The sequence below is a fragment of the Canis lupus genome, chromosome 19 (assembly GCF_011100685.1).
Source record: "Canis lupus familiaris isolate Mischka breed German Shepherd chromosome 19, alternate assembly UU_Cfam_GSD_1.0, whole genome shotgun sequence".
Classification (NCBI taxonomy): domain Eukaryota; kingdom Metazoa; phylum Chordata; class Mammalia; order Carnivora; family Canidae; genus Canis; species Canis lupus.
Window position 1 is genome coordinate 26,818,256 of NC_049240.1, and position 13,954 is coordinate 26,832,209.

At 36.5% G+C, this 13,954-nt stretch overlaps 1 pseudogene; it reads left to right on the plus strand.

The window, feature by feature from the left end:
• The first annotated feature begins 2,598 nt into the window (after positions 1–2,598).
• LOC102155103 lies at positions 2,599–4,078 on the plus strand (annotated as a pseudogene).
• The last annotated feature ends 9,876 nt before the right edge of the window (positions 4,079–13,954 follow it).

Below are 13,954 nucleotides of genomic sequence, written 5' to 3' on the forward strand. Positions count from 1 at the left end.
TTTCCTTTAGGAGAAATTAGGGGGTCTTTAGGGCAGATTATCTACCTGGTGCTGATGAAGTGACTTTTTTTTTAAGATTTTATGTATTTATTCATGAGAGACACAGAGAGATAGAGAGAGAGAGGCAGAGATACAGGCAGAGAGAGAGCAGGCTCCATGCAAGGAGCCTGATGTGGCACTTGATCTTGCGTCTCCAGGATCATTCCTGAAGATGGTGCTAAACAGCTGAGCCACCCAGGCTGCCCTGATGAAGTGATTTCTAATTGATTGGTTTAGGATTCTATTTTTGGAAGAGTTGAAGATGTAATTATCTTAAGTATCAGTTTGTTGATATAGAGCTTTGCATAAATGACTCCATTTTATACTTGTCTGGTTTTTTAACAGGGGTTTAAATGTTGTTTGATAGCAATAGTTCTAATATCTGGAGTTCCAGTGGATCTATTTCTATTGCCCATTATTCTTTCTGGCTCCTACTCATAAAGTCCTAGGTACTAATGTGTACGTATGTGTATTCACACCTGTGTGTGTGTGTGTGTGTGTGTGCATGTTGGACATTGTATTTGAAAAATCAAAGCCTCATGTCAAACATCATCTTAAGCCCTGCTCAAGTCTTGAGAGTCCCTGAACAAAACATAAAATGCAAAACCTAGCCCAGCTATAGTCTACAGGCTGATTTAATTCCAATGCATTTTTTTAGGGTCATAGCTCAAAGCAAATGATGGTTGATCATTGTCTACTCTTGGTAGGCCCAAGACTCCTTGTGGTCTGAATACAAACTGAATTGCATGTTTAAATATCATCAATGGTCCTTATAGATAAATTCGTAAAAATAGAGTAAAAAATTACATATCTGTCTATAAATAGATAGAAATGCATATAGTTTAATATATATGTGTATACATATACATATATAATCTAACAGTTAATATAGATATATATCTATAAATTTACATGAGGATATAGTTTTATTTATTACTTCTTTCTCCACTATTCATTTTATGCTATTCTTATCCTCAACTATTATATTCACAGGATAGGGTGTTTAAACTAGTTGAATTAATCAAACTTATTTTTTAATGGATCTATGTCTTTAGTTGTCCTGCATTAATTAATTTTCTTTGACCTTTCTTGCAGTTTAACCTTCCTTTATTTGTAGCAGCAAACCAAATTTCAGTTGATAGTATGTATCAGCATCCCAGCCAACAGAATAACTCCTTTGGGTTCTGTGTCATGAGAAGATCAAACCAAGTGAAGTTCTCCATAAAGAATGAGGTGGGCAGAAGAGGAGAGCCATAACTAATTCCTCACCAGTTGGTCTCAGAATCTATTTTTTTTTGAAATGCACATTCCTTGGTTTTGCTTTGATCCTCTTCGTTTAGTATGTCTCAAAAAAAAAAACTGTTGTAAAATGGATATATATGTATAAAAACCATTTTTGAAGTACTAAATTTAAAAGCTGTGGGTATTTCAGTAGCTTCAAAAGGAAAACACTTGGAAGTACAGTAAAAGGTAATGAATACATAAATGTAACTTATTATAGAAACATAATCTGGAAATTCAATATCTCATAATAGAAAGAGTTATTTTTTAGCTATTGAATATACCCAGTGTCAAAAGTGTTTGGCTTAGAATAGATGTCAATTTACGACAGACACTGTAGTGAGCATCCTTATAGTGGGTCAGGGTTTGCAAGTAACATGTAATTCATTTCCTGATTGTCAGATTATCTCATAGTAGATTTAAGTCTCTCAGATTAGTTTGTATCTAGCCAGAAGAAATAATGTTATCACCAAATATATTTTTTATGTTCTTATGTTGATAACAAGCACTTTTCTTACAGCAGATAATATTTCCTCTGACAGATTTTTAAACCCAAGAGGAATGGCTTTAAGATTAGATGTTATTGGCCCATGGAATTTCCAGAGAGTAAAACCAGGAGTCTTTTTCTTTAAGACTTTCTCAAATCCATGAACTCTCCAGGTATATTCTCCCTTGTACAGATCATGGCTTCTTCGTTTGCATGATCATATCTTTAAACTGCCTCTTTGACTAAGTGTCTTGCTTGAACTGTCTTCAAACCACGACTTCCTTGTTTCTACTGGTCACCCTAACTCTAACATCTAGATTTGCAATGTTACCGAATATAGATTTTGAAAAGTCATTGAAATCACTTGAAGCTGGTAAAACTTCTTCTACATGTTTGGAAAATTAGACTTGTAATATTTCTACCTGGTTAGTGAGGCCGCTGTCAAACAGTGGCCTTTCAATGAGACAAACCTGGATTTGTTTATTGACTCCATCTCTACCTCCTCTTCTAAGGGGATAATATTTTCCTCTCATGCAAGAGACATTATGAGGGTGAATTAAATGGTACAACTTGTGTAAAGTAATAAGAAAACATTAGGAACTCAATAAATTATATATATATATATATATATATATATATATATATATATATATATATATATTTTGTTTTGGTACTCCACCAGACTGAAATACCAAATTTCCTGGAAAAAGCATCTGAAACCCAAACCTATTTTCCTCCAGAATTTTAAAATAACTCAAATACTTTGCTAGAAAAATAATATTCACTTTTTTTTCACAACGGGTTTGCAGCCAGAACACAGGTGTTGTGAAAACCACCACTAAACCTAAATCAAAATGGGAAAGGAAAAGACTCACATCAACATCGTCGTCATTGGACACGTAGATTCGGGCAAGTCTACCACTACTGGCCATCTGATCTACAAATGTGGTGGGATCGACAAAAGAACTATTGAAAAATTTGAGAAGGAGGTTGCTGAGGTGGGAAAAGGCTCCTTCAAGTATGCCTGGGTCTTAGATAAACTGAAAGCTGAACGTGAATGTGGTATCACCATTGATATCTCCCTGTGGAAATTCGAGACCAGCAAGTATTATGTGACCATCATTGATGCCCCAGGACACAGAGACTTTATCAAAAACATGATTACAGGCACATCTCAGGCTGACTGTGCTGTCCTGATTGTTGCCACTGGTGTTGGTGAATTTGAAGCAGGGTCTCCAAGAATGGGCAGACCCGTGAGATGCCCTTCTGGCTTACACACTGGGTGTAAAACAACTAATTGTTGGCGTTAACAAAATGGATTCCACTGAACCACCCTACAGCCAGAAGAGATACGAGGAAGTCAGTTAAGGAAGTCAGCACCTGCATTAAGAAAATTGGCTACAACCCCGAACACAAGTAGGCATTTGTGCCAATTTCTAGTTGGAATGGTGACAACATGCTGGAGCCAAGTGCTAACATGCCTTGGTTCAAGGGATGGAAAGTCACCCGTAAAGATGGGAATGCCAGTGGAACCACACTGCTTGAAGCTCTGGATCGCATTCTGCCACCAACTCCTCCAACTGATAAGCCCTTGCGTCTGCCTCTCCAGGACGTCTACAAAATTGGTGGTATTGGTACTGTCCCAGTGAGCTGAGGGGAGACTGATGTTCTTAAGCCTGGCATGGTGGTCACCTTTGCTCCAGTCAATGTTACAACTGAAGTAAAGTCTGTTGAAATGCACCATGAAGCTTTGAGTGAGGCTCTTTCTGGGAACGATGTGGGCTTCAATGTCAAGAACGTATCTGTCAAAGATGTTCGTCGTGACAACATGGCTGGCGACAGCAGAAATGACCCGCCAATGGAAGCAGCTGGCTTCATGGCTCAGGTGATTATCCTGAACCATCCAGGCCAAATCAGTGCTGGATATGCACCTGTGCTGGATTGTCACACAGCTCACATTGCTTGCAAGTTTGCTGAGCTGAAGGAGAAGATAGATCGTCATTCTGGAAAAAAGCTGGAAGATGGTCCCAAGTTCTTGAAATCTGGGGATGCTGCCATTGTTGATATGGTTCCTGGCAAACCTATGTGTGTTGAGAGCTTCTCTGACTATCCTCCTCTGGGCTGTTTTGATGTTCATGACATGAGACAGAGGGTTGCTGTGGGTGTCATCAAAGCAGTGGACAAGAAGGCAGCTGGAGCTGGCAAAGTCACCAAGTCTGCCCAGAAAGCTCAGAAGGCTAAATGAGTTTTATCCCCAATACCTGCCACCCCAGTCTTTTTTTTTTTAAGATTTTATTTATTTATTCATGAGGGACACACACACAGAGAGAGAGAGAGAGAGAGAGAGGCAGAGGGAGAAGTGGGACTCAACCCCGGGTCCCCAGGATCACACCCTGGGCCAAAGGCAGGCGCTAAACCGCTGAGCCACCTGGGCTGCCCTGCCACCCCAGTCTTAATCAGTAGTGGAAGAACGGTCTCAGAACTGTTGGTGTCAATTGGCCATTTAAGTTTAATATTAAAATACTGGTTAATGATAACAATGCATTGTAAAACCTTCAGAAGGAAAAGAGAATGTTCTGTGGACCATTTTTGTGTGTGTGTGTGTGTGTGTGTGGCAGTTTTAAGTTATTAGTTTCTAAAATCAGTACTTTTTAATGGAAACAACTTGACCAAAAATCTGTCACAGAATTTTGAGACCCATTAAAACAAAAGTTTAATGAGAAACCTGTGTCTTCTTTTGGTCAACACTGTAACCTTGTATAGTATTCAGGTAAAAGATTGGAGTTGCACAGAACCTATTGCTAGTGTTTAAACTGAAATTTGTTTTCCTGGATGGGAATGTGAAGTTTTTTCATCTTGTTTAAGGGAAAGAAAGTTTAAATACATAGTAAAAACAATGCTATGGGAATAGGGGGTCTGTTGGTGCAACACACTTTCTCTTAGATAAGCAGAGTAACACCATAAGATAGTTTATAAAAACAGGTTAAATTCTGTAATACCAAAGTCAATGTGTTGCATATAAAATTTGTATTCTATCACTATGAAGTAAACTTGTTAATGTCAAAAAAAAAGAAAAATAATATTCAAGAGGCTTGTTGTTATTGTTATTGCTATTATTGGTTTATAATCATTGAGCAAATGAGTGTGATGATGTTTATCTATAGCAACTGCAAATACATTAGCACCTCAGTCCAGTATTATATTGAAGGTTTGTTTGTTCATTTTTCCCAATGAGGAGCTGTTTTCCTCATAGTACCTGGGAAGAAGACATTGAAATGAGGTAAATATTAAACTAAGCAAGTGTAGCTCAGCAAATCTGCAAAAAGAAGGGGGAAAAAAGCACCTGATTCATTAGGAATTGTCCTATAATCATTTGGTCTTTTTAGACCTTTCTTCTCTGTTTTTTCTCTCTTCTCTGGGGCCATGAACCTGCTTCTAATTGTTCTTATGAGGATCAGGCTGGGAAGCATTAGGATTCACTAAAAATCAGAAGAAAAATACATGAATAGGATAGAAGGAAAGAGAGCTGTTCCCTCTGAAAATACACAGTTATTAGATAAGCTAATGCTTCAAAATAGAAGGGCAAAAATAGCCTCTGCCCCAGGTTGGAAATGTTATGTTCTTTAAATCCAATTTATTATGTTTTATGCCTAAATCCCCTTGTAGAGAAAGGCAAAGAAAACTCATGAGTGTCTGTTGTAGGGGAAAAGCTAAATGCACGAATTTTATGTATGCTTAGTTTGGCACACTGTGGCACACTGACATGGCTGTGTCAACTCTGGAGTAATGTTTATGGGTCTGGAACTCATAAAGGTGCTCTGGAGTTATGGGTTCTGGATACACTAGTATGTAGGTGATATACAAGACTATTCCACTGGCTTAAAATCAAATAATACCATATTCACCCTGCCTAATAGTTTACTGCATACGTGATTTGAGTAGATTATAAACTTAAGAAAAGGTCTGAGGAAACCAGACTACCAACACTGCTCACTAACACTGGACCAATCATGTAGCAATTAGCCATGAATATTCATTATGTTAATTTGCTTTGACACTGATAATTTGTGTGACCTTATTTCACTCAACATCTGCGGGGTTCAATTTTATTTTCTATAAAATGGGGGTCTGAACTGGACACAGTTTCCAGTTTCTGTCAAGTCCAAAGCACTAATTTTATATATTGTTGAATTGTACTATGTATCTCTTGTTGGCTGTTTATTAAATGCTTATAGATGGATCTTCAAAAGCCCATGATTAAGTGAGATACTCTAGTTGTCATTCTGGATGAACAAAAAGGGCCTGACTTATGCCCTAAAAATATTTTTATTGTCCAAAAGTCTGTGTGGCCAGGAAACATATTTGGTTTAAGTGGTTGGTTTTCTTATTGAAAAATAGCACTAAATGTTTCATCCAGTTTTATCTATTCGACACAAATTCTTTGAGGCTACTTTTATGAATGAATGACTTTTCACCTATTATGTCTCAGAGACTAGAATACAATTGAAAAATACTTCTTTTGCTAACAGACATTTGAAAGAATTGCACTCAGGGGATTTCTTTAAAGGGGGGGGGAGGTGATTTTTCCAAAAAGGAGGTAGCAATATGAGGATGAGCATTTGTTATCCATTTTGTATTGCAGAGATTTCAAAAGACCCTCTTGTTCTTCATTTATTCCTCAAAGTGTGTTTACTACCTGTAGGGTCTTATCAAGTACCTTCAGTTCAATAAATCTCTGTTTTCTCATGTCAAAATGTTGATAATGTCAAGAACTAGTTCAAAGGTTCAAATTATTTGGTGTTAAATAGTATTACATGAAACTGAATGCATATATATATGAATTTATTATTCAATACAATTTTACCAAACCGTGCAGGATTTTTAGCAAGCCCTTAATCAATGTGTTATTTCTGAATGAAGCAGTCATTGAAGAAAAAAAAAAGATGATGAAGTATATTTTTGATGCTCTAATATACAGAAAAGTGGTTAAGATTCAGAATCAGAATGAGACTATTTAAAGTTGAACTAACTTTTCCCTAGCATCGAAGTGAAGGCAGACATGAAGGTAAGAATTCCTCCAAGCAGTGTCTCACTTTACCTTCTTAATCCTCTTATGTGGTGAATAGTGTTCTTTTATAAATTAGAATATTGAGTTTTGGAGCTCAAGAATTCTTTCCAAAGTCTTACTAAATATTTTCTCAATATTTAGATCTGCTAGATAAAATGTAAGGCATCCATTTAAGCTTATATCAAACAACCATTATTTTTATTTTTTAAAAGATTTTATTTATTTATTCATGATAGACATAGAGAGAGAGAGAGAGAGAGAGAGAGAGAGAGGCAGAGACACAGGCAGAGGGAGAAGCAGGCCCCATGCCGGGATCCCGATGTGGGACTCCATCCCTGGGACTCCAGGATCACGCCCTGGGCCGAAGACAGGTGTTAAACCACTGAGCCACCCAGGGATCCCCTACTTTTATTTTATTATAGGAAGTACCAAATATTACATAGGATATACTTATATTTGAAGAAAAAATATTATTTGTTTATCTGAAAGTAAGATGTAGCTGTGTACCTGTATTTGCATTTGCTATATCTGGCAACCCTACTTATAATTATACCTAGAACTTTACACTGGAATGCCCCTGTATTTCCACTAGGTACTATATAATTTAGACAAATAGAAACAGATATTTAGTACAGATGCTGCAAAGTTTAGAGAGTGCATAGAACATGGAAGAAGCAACAAGCCTATTTCACTACTAGCTGGCTGAATAGCCTTAGGAAATAGCTCAGTGCTTTAATACCTAATTTTTTTGCTATGAATTGACAATGTTTGAGCAACTGACCAAAAATAAACTACCTAAAAACCTAGTGACTTAAAAAATAATTTATTTGCACGTTTATATTTCATGATTCTATGGCTCAGTAATAGTAGAAGGGCTCAGATAGGAGATTCTTTTACACATAGTACCAACAGAACAAATTTCGCAGTTGTCAGCTGGTAGCCAAGCCCATCTAGAGTTTGGAAAATCATGGGATGAGCACTAGGTGTTATGCTATATGTTGGCAAATTGAACTCCAATTTAAAAATATATATAAAAGAAAAAAGGTTTTCTCTAACACCTATTTATTGCCTGTGTGGTTGGAACTAAAGGCCAAACTCTTCATCTATGTATTGTCTCACTAGCATGGCAATCATCCTTCTTACTTGGTGCTCAGGACTCAGAGATCAATGAAGTTTATTATGATTAAGCCCAGAAGTATGAGCATCACTTCTGCTGCACCTATTATTCAAAATATTCATATACTAGCCCTGATTAAAGGGAGACAGACAATCTAAGGAATGTCCAAGAATTCAAAGATTAAAGACAGGATAAGGAAAATTTAGCGATAATCTATGAAACACAACTTATAAGCTATAAATAAATGTTCATTTCTATTGTTTTATATTTTTCATGTTGAACGTGTATTTATCATTTTTCCTGTTTATATTTCATGACTGATCAGTGTGTGTTCAGTGATTTTATATGTATGTGTATATATATATTTTTATGTATACACACATGTAAGAGGAAATATATACAAATAAATATATACATAAATATATATAATAAATATATAATATATAATAAATATATTTATACAACTTAACAAAAGGAAATAAAATTAGAAATACTATTGTATGCTCAAATTAACTTTAAATCTTCTAGAAGGGAATTCATAAGTCAGGTAAGACACCACAGGGAAAGCCATAAAAGAGGTATATAAAATGATCTGGGGTTTCATAATAGGGAGTGGTTCTATCCATTGGTGGGGAATCATGAATTATTAGGGTGTCCTGGTTTTGGGAGTCTCCAGTCTATAGAGAGGGGTCCTCCTTTAACTCTATAAAATAGTTTCCTCTGATTGGTACAGGAAGCTATTAATAAGTTGAAAAATCAGGAAAAGTTTCATAAAGCTTATTATGTTTGAACTGAGTTGGCCTCTAGTAGAGGGAAGGGTGTCATCGAAGCAGAGAGTATAAACGGACTAGACAGTGATACTGGAAATAAGGGCTGTGTGTAGTCACTGGGCATATAGTGTGTGGAGACAGAGCAGTAGATGAACCAGGAATGAGGTTGGGGAAATTGTGAAGATGAGTTTATATGCTGCAAAGGTGCTACACTTGTATTATCTAGAGAGGCTGTGGGTTGGCTCTTTGATAACATAAGCACTGCAGTTACATACTTATTTGTATGTTGTAGAAAAGAAACTCTTATTGTAGTGTGAGTACTGAAATGAAAAAGGCAGCTTTATGGCAGGCAATGCTTGAAGAGGACTTCTATCCAGAAGACAAAATAATACATAATGAAAGCAATGGTATAGGAAGTAAAAGGACAGGGTAAGATGGCAAACTCTATGGCTTTTCTACAAATGCAAATAAATCACAAGGATTCAGTGATCAAATCTGAGACCACAGTGAAGTTGGCAGATCATGAGGTCAGTATGCTGAGCGTGATCTGCAAGAAGATGACTTGAATTTGAAGATGGCAAGTCCTCTGTGTAAGACCATGAAAAAACTGAGAAAGGGTAAAATGTTCAAGAGATACAGTTTTGTCATCATTAAAGAGAAAAGGAAATTGTCATAGACAGCCTAAAAAATCTTCCCTCTAAGACCAAATTGATGCTAGGTATTTATTCAATGCCAGGCACTGTTTCAGGTAGGCATTATCAAGGGTCTTGCTATAAAGGATCAAAGAGTAAAGCGAGGAGGATGAAATGTTAGTGAAGACATAAATTTGTATATAGACATAGAGGATAATTTTATGCATCAGGAATCACTAAAAATAAAGGTGGTGGGACAGGAAATGGTGGCAGCAGACACATGTAAAGTCGAGTAGTCCCAATACAGGTTTTAGGATTCCCTCCCTGAAGAGGGAGCATTGGAGCTGAGAGCTTAACTGATGAAAAGGAATACTGAAGAAAATTATCTGGGAAGGGCCACCATATGCAGAAGGATCTGGAAGTACAAAGATTCCAAGAGAGAGGAGCTTTGCATATTTGTGTGTGGCTGGAGGCTGTGCAGAGCAGATAAGCCATAGGGTAGGGAGAAAAGAAACTAATAGCTAAGGGTGAGCAGGGTGGAGGCAGGAATTTTTAAGATTCCTGGTGGTCTAGAGTGAAAAATCCTGTATAAAAACCCTTATCACAAGCTTGCTAAGGCATCAGGCTTTACAATATTCCTCTGATCAAACAAATATAATGTCTGCAGTTAGTAACTCACTCAAAGGATATTATCTCACAGAGCTTGAAATTACTTTTAATGGCTTTATTTACTCTTGAGAATGTTTTTCCTATTCTATTTCCGGCTCACATTCATACATGTACACAAGTGCAGAAGGTAAAGACAAAATTAATTGAGTCACCAAGATGAAAACCTCCCCACCACTGATGTTGGCTCTCTGGTTCTGCCATCCGACCATCCAACTGGATTGGGGTTAATGTTAATAGACCCATTGTGTGTGCAGGCAATAAAGGACACTCCACTCATGCCGAGCCTAGAATACAGAACACAACCATTCCCCTCAGAGCCAAGTTTGGAGTACTTTTTCTTAGAGGTTTTCATTTCTCTTCCCCTACACCACAAGGATAGATTGTCATTTGATGATGCCAGAGGGCAAGCAGAATCATGTCACAGCCTTTATGTTAACACTGACCAATATCACTGAGGTGGGTCAAAGAGAAAAGGTCAAAAGCAGTCTTGTCCAAGCACAAAGATCATTTAGGACTATTAACTGGTGGTTACCAGAGAGAAGGAGAGAGGGAAGCCACTAGTGAGGATGAGAATTGGGTGATGTATGGCAGTGCTGAATTACTAAATTGTACACCTGAAACTAATATTACACAATATCTTAACTATAACTGGAATTTAAATTAATTTAAAAAACTTTTAAAAATAAAAGTAAAAAAAAAGATTAAAAAAAAGTCACTTGAGTCAGCACACTGAAAATTGATAATAACTAAAATTTATTTCAGTAAAATTACTTTCACCATGTCTAGGCTGTCATGTCAGCCACTGCCATAGTGTATTAATTTCTGGATTTCCCTGCCTCTTCTCTTATTCTGAATTCTTTATTTTTTTTTAAGATTTTATTAATTTATTCATGACAGACACACACAGAGAGAGAGAGAGAGACACACACACAGGCAAAAGGAGAAACAGGCTCCATGCAGGGAGCCCGAAGTGGGACTCGATCCCCGGTCTCAAGGATCAGGCCCTGGGTTGAAGGCGGCGCTAAATCGTTGAGCCACCAAGGCTGCCCAAGAGTAAACATTTTAACTGTTGTTGTTCATGTTGTCTCTGATCCAACACTTAAACTCTGACATTGTACCACAAGAATTGCCATGGACAACACATGATTGACGGTTTGACTATCTTCCCATAAAAAATTACTTGAAAATAAAAGAGCAATGTCAGAATTGGCTTGTAGAGTCCAAATCGGAAGATACTGACCCTTGGTTTAAAGCAATTTACAAATATTCACATCTTAGATTACTGCTTTAGCATCTCCAATTAATTTAAAAAAGTAATTATTTTTGAAATTCCTTGTTTTATATTGCCAAACTACTTTCAATATCTGTAATATTTTAAAAATTAATGCATATGTATGTCTATCTTTTCTTACTCTCATTAGTACTGTTATTGTTACTTTTTACATATTTGCTAAAAGATAATCTGGTTCATATTATTGAATTAAAAAATGTAACCTTAAAAAATGCAACCTTTTATTTCTTTAGCTTGGTTAACTGTTCTTGCTAGAACTTTCAAAGCTACATTGAATAGAAAGGCAAAGTGGTCATATTCATTTTGTTTCTGATTTTTAGGGAAAATATTTCATTCTGTCATCATTAAGTATGAAGTTAGTTCTGTGTATATGTGTGTGTGCACATGTGTTGTTCTCTTTTATTGCTTTATGTATGACATTTATCATGTTGAGAACATTTTCTTTTATTCATTGTTTATTGAGTGTTTTTATCCAGGAATAAATCCCAGTTGGTCATAGTATATAATCCATTCAATATACTGCTACAATTGACTTGCTAGCTTTTTGTTGAGTACTTGGACATCTATGTTTATATGGGATACTGTTCTGTAATTTTCATTTCTTGTAGTGTCTTTGGTTGACTATCAGGGTAATGATGGCCTTACAGGATGAGTTTGGGACTTCTCCCTTCTTTTCAATATTTTGGGACAGTTTCAGAAGTATTGGTGTTAATTCTTCTTTAAATGTTTGGTAGAATTCACCAGTGAATTCATCTGGTCCTGAGCTTCTCTTTGTTTAGAGGTTTATGATTATGTACTGATTCCATCTTCTCACTAGTATAGGTTGATGCAGACTTTCTATTTCTTCTTCAATCAGTTTGGTGACTCATGCATTTATAGGAATTTGTCCATTTCACCTAAGATAGTGATTCTGCAAGCACACAATTGTTCATAGCATTACCTTATCTTTTTTAGAGATTTATCTTAAAAGTTTTAGTAATAGCCCTACTTGGTGATTTTAGGAATTTGAATCTTATCTTCTTCCCTTAATTTATGTAACCAGAAGTCTGTCAATTTTGTCGATCTTCTGTACAAAACAATTTTAGGTTCTTATGGAATTTCTCTCTTGTTTGACCATTCTCTATTTTCATTTTAATCTTTATTATTTTCTGGTTTTATTTGCTAGCTTTTGATTTAATTTTCTCCTCTTCCTCTAGTTCCTTAAATTATTATGTTATGAGATATTTCTTTTTTAATGCATGCATTTACAGCCATAAATTTCTTTCTTAGCACTGCTTTTACCACATCTCAATAGTTTCAGTATATTGTGTTTTCATTTTTGTTTCTGTCAAGGTATTTTCTTTTTCTTTTTTTTAAGATTTTATTTATTTATTCATGAGAGACACAGAGAGGCAGAGCCATAGGCAGAGCCATAGGCAGAGGGAGAAGCACGCTCCACTGAAGGATCCCAATGTGGGACTTGATCCCGGGACTCCAGGATCCTGCACTGAACCAAAGGCAGGCACTAAACCGCTGAGTCACCCAGGCATTCCTGTCAAGGTATTTTCTAATTTCTCTTGTGATTTCTTCTTTGACCCATTGATTAAGACTGTGTTGTTTAATTTCCACATACTTGTGAATTTCAGGTATTCCTGTTATTGATTTCTAGTTTCATCCAATTGTGATCAGAAAGGATATTAAATATGGCTTGAATCTTTTATATTATGACTTTTTGTGGCCTAAGGTATTGTTCACAAATTCCATAGACACTGAGAAAAATATGTGGCCTGATGTTGTCGGGAGGACTTTTATATATATGTCTACTAGATCCAATTGCTCTGTAATGTCGTTCAAAGGTTTTGTTTCCTTATTCATCTGCTGCCTGATTATTCTTTCACATATTAAAAGTATGATATTTAATCTTTCAATTATTATTGTAGAACTATCTATTCTGTCTTCAAGTGTTTCTTCATTCATACATAAAGTCTATTTATTTGTTTGCTTTTTATTTTTGTTTTTGTTTTTTAGGTGGGGAGAGACGGGGTGGGGGGGAGAGATGGGGCGGGAAGAGACCAAGGGGGGAGGGAGAGAGAGAATCTTAAGCAGGCTCCAGGACACCCAGCAGAGAGCCAGACGCAGATTGCTGAGGCTAGGACTTCCAGTACTATGTTGAATAGCAGTGGTGAGAGTGGACATCCCTGTCTTGTTCCTGATCTTAGGGGAAAGGCTCCCGGTGCTTCCCCATTGAGAAGTATATTTGCTGTGGGCTTTTCGTAGATGGCTTTTAAGATGTTGAGGAATGTTCCCTCTATCCCTACACTCTGAAGAGGTTTGATCAGGAATGGATGCTGTATTTTGTCAAGATAAGAAGCTTTTGCACAACAAAGGATACAGTCAACAAAACTCAAAGACATCCTACAGAATGGGAGAAAATATTTGCAAATGACGTATCAGATAAAGGGCTAGTTTCCAAGATCTATAAAGAACTTATTAAACTCAACACCAAAGAAACAAACAATCCAATCATGAAATGGGCAAAAGACTTGAATAGAAATCTCACAGAGGAAGACATAGACATGGCCAACATGCACATGAGAAAATGCTCTGTATCACTTGCCATC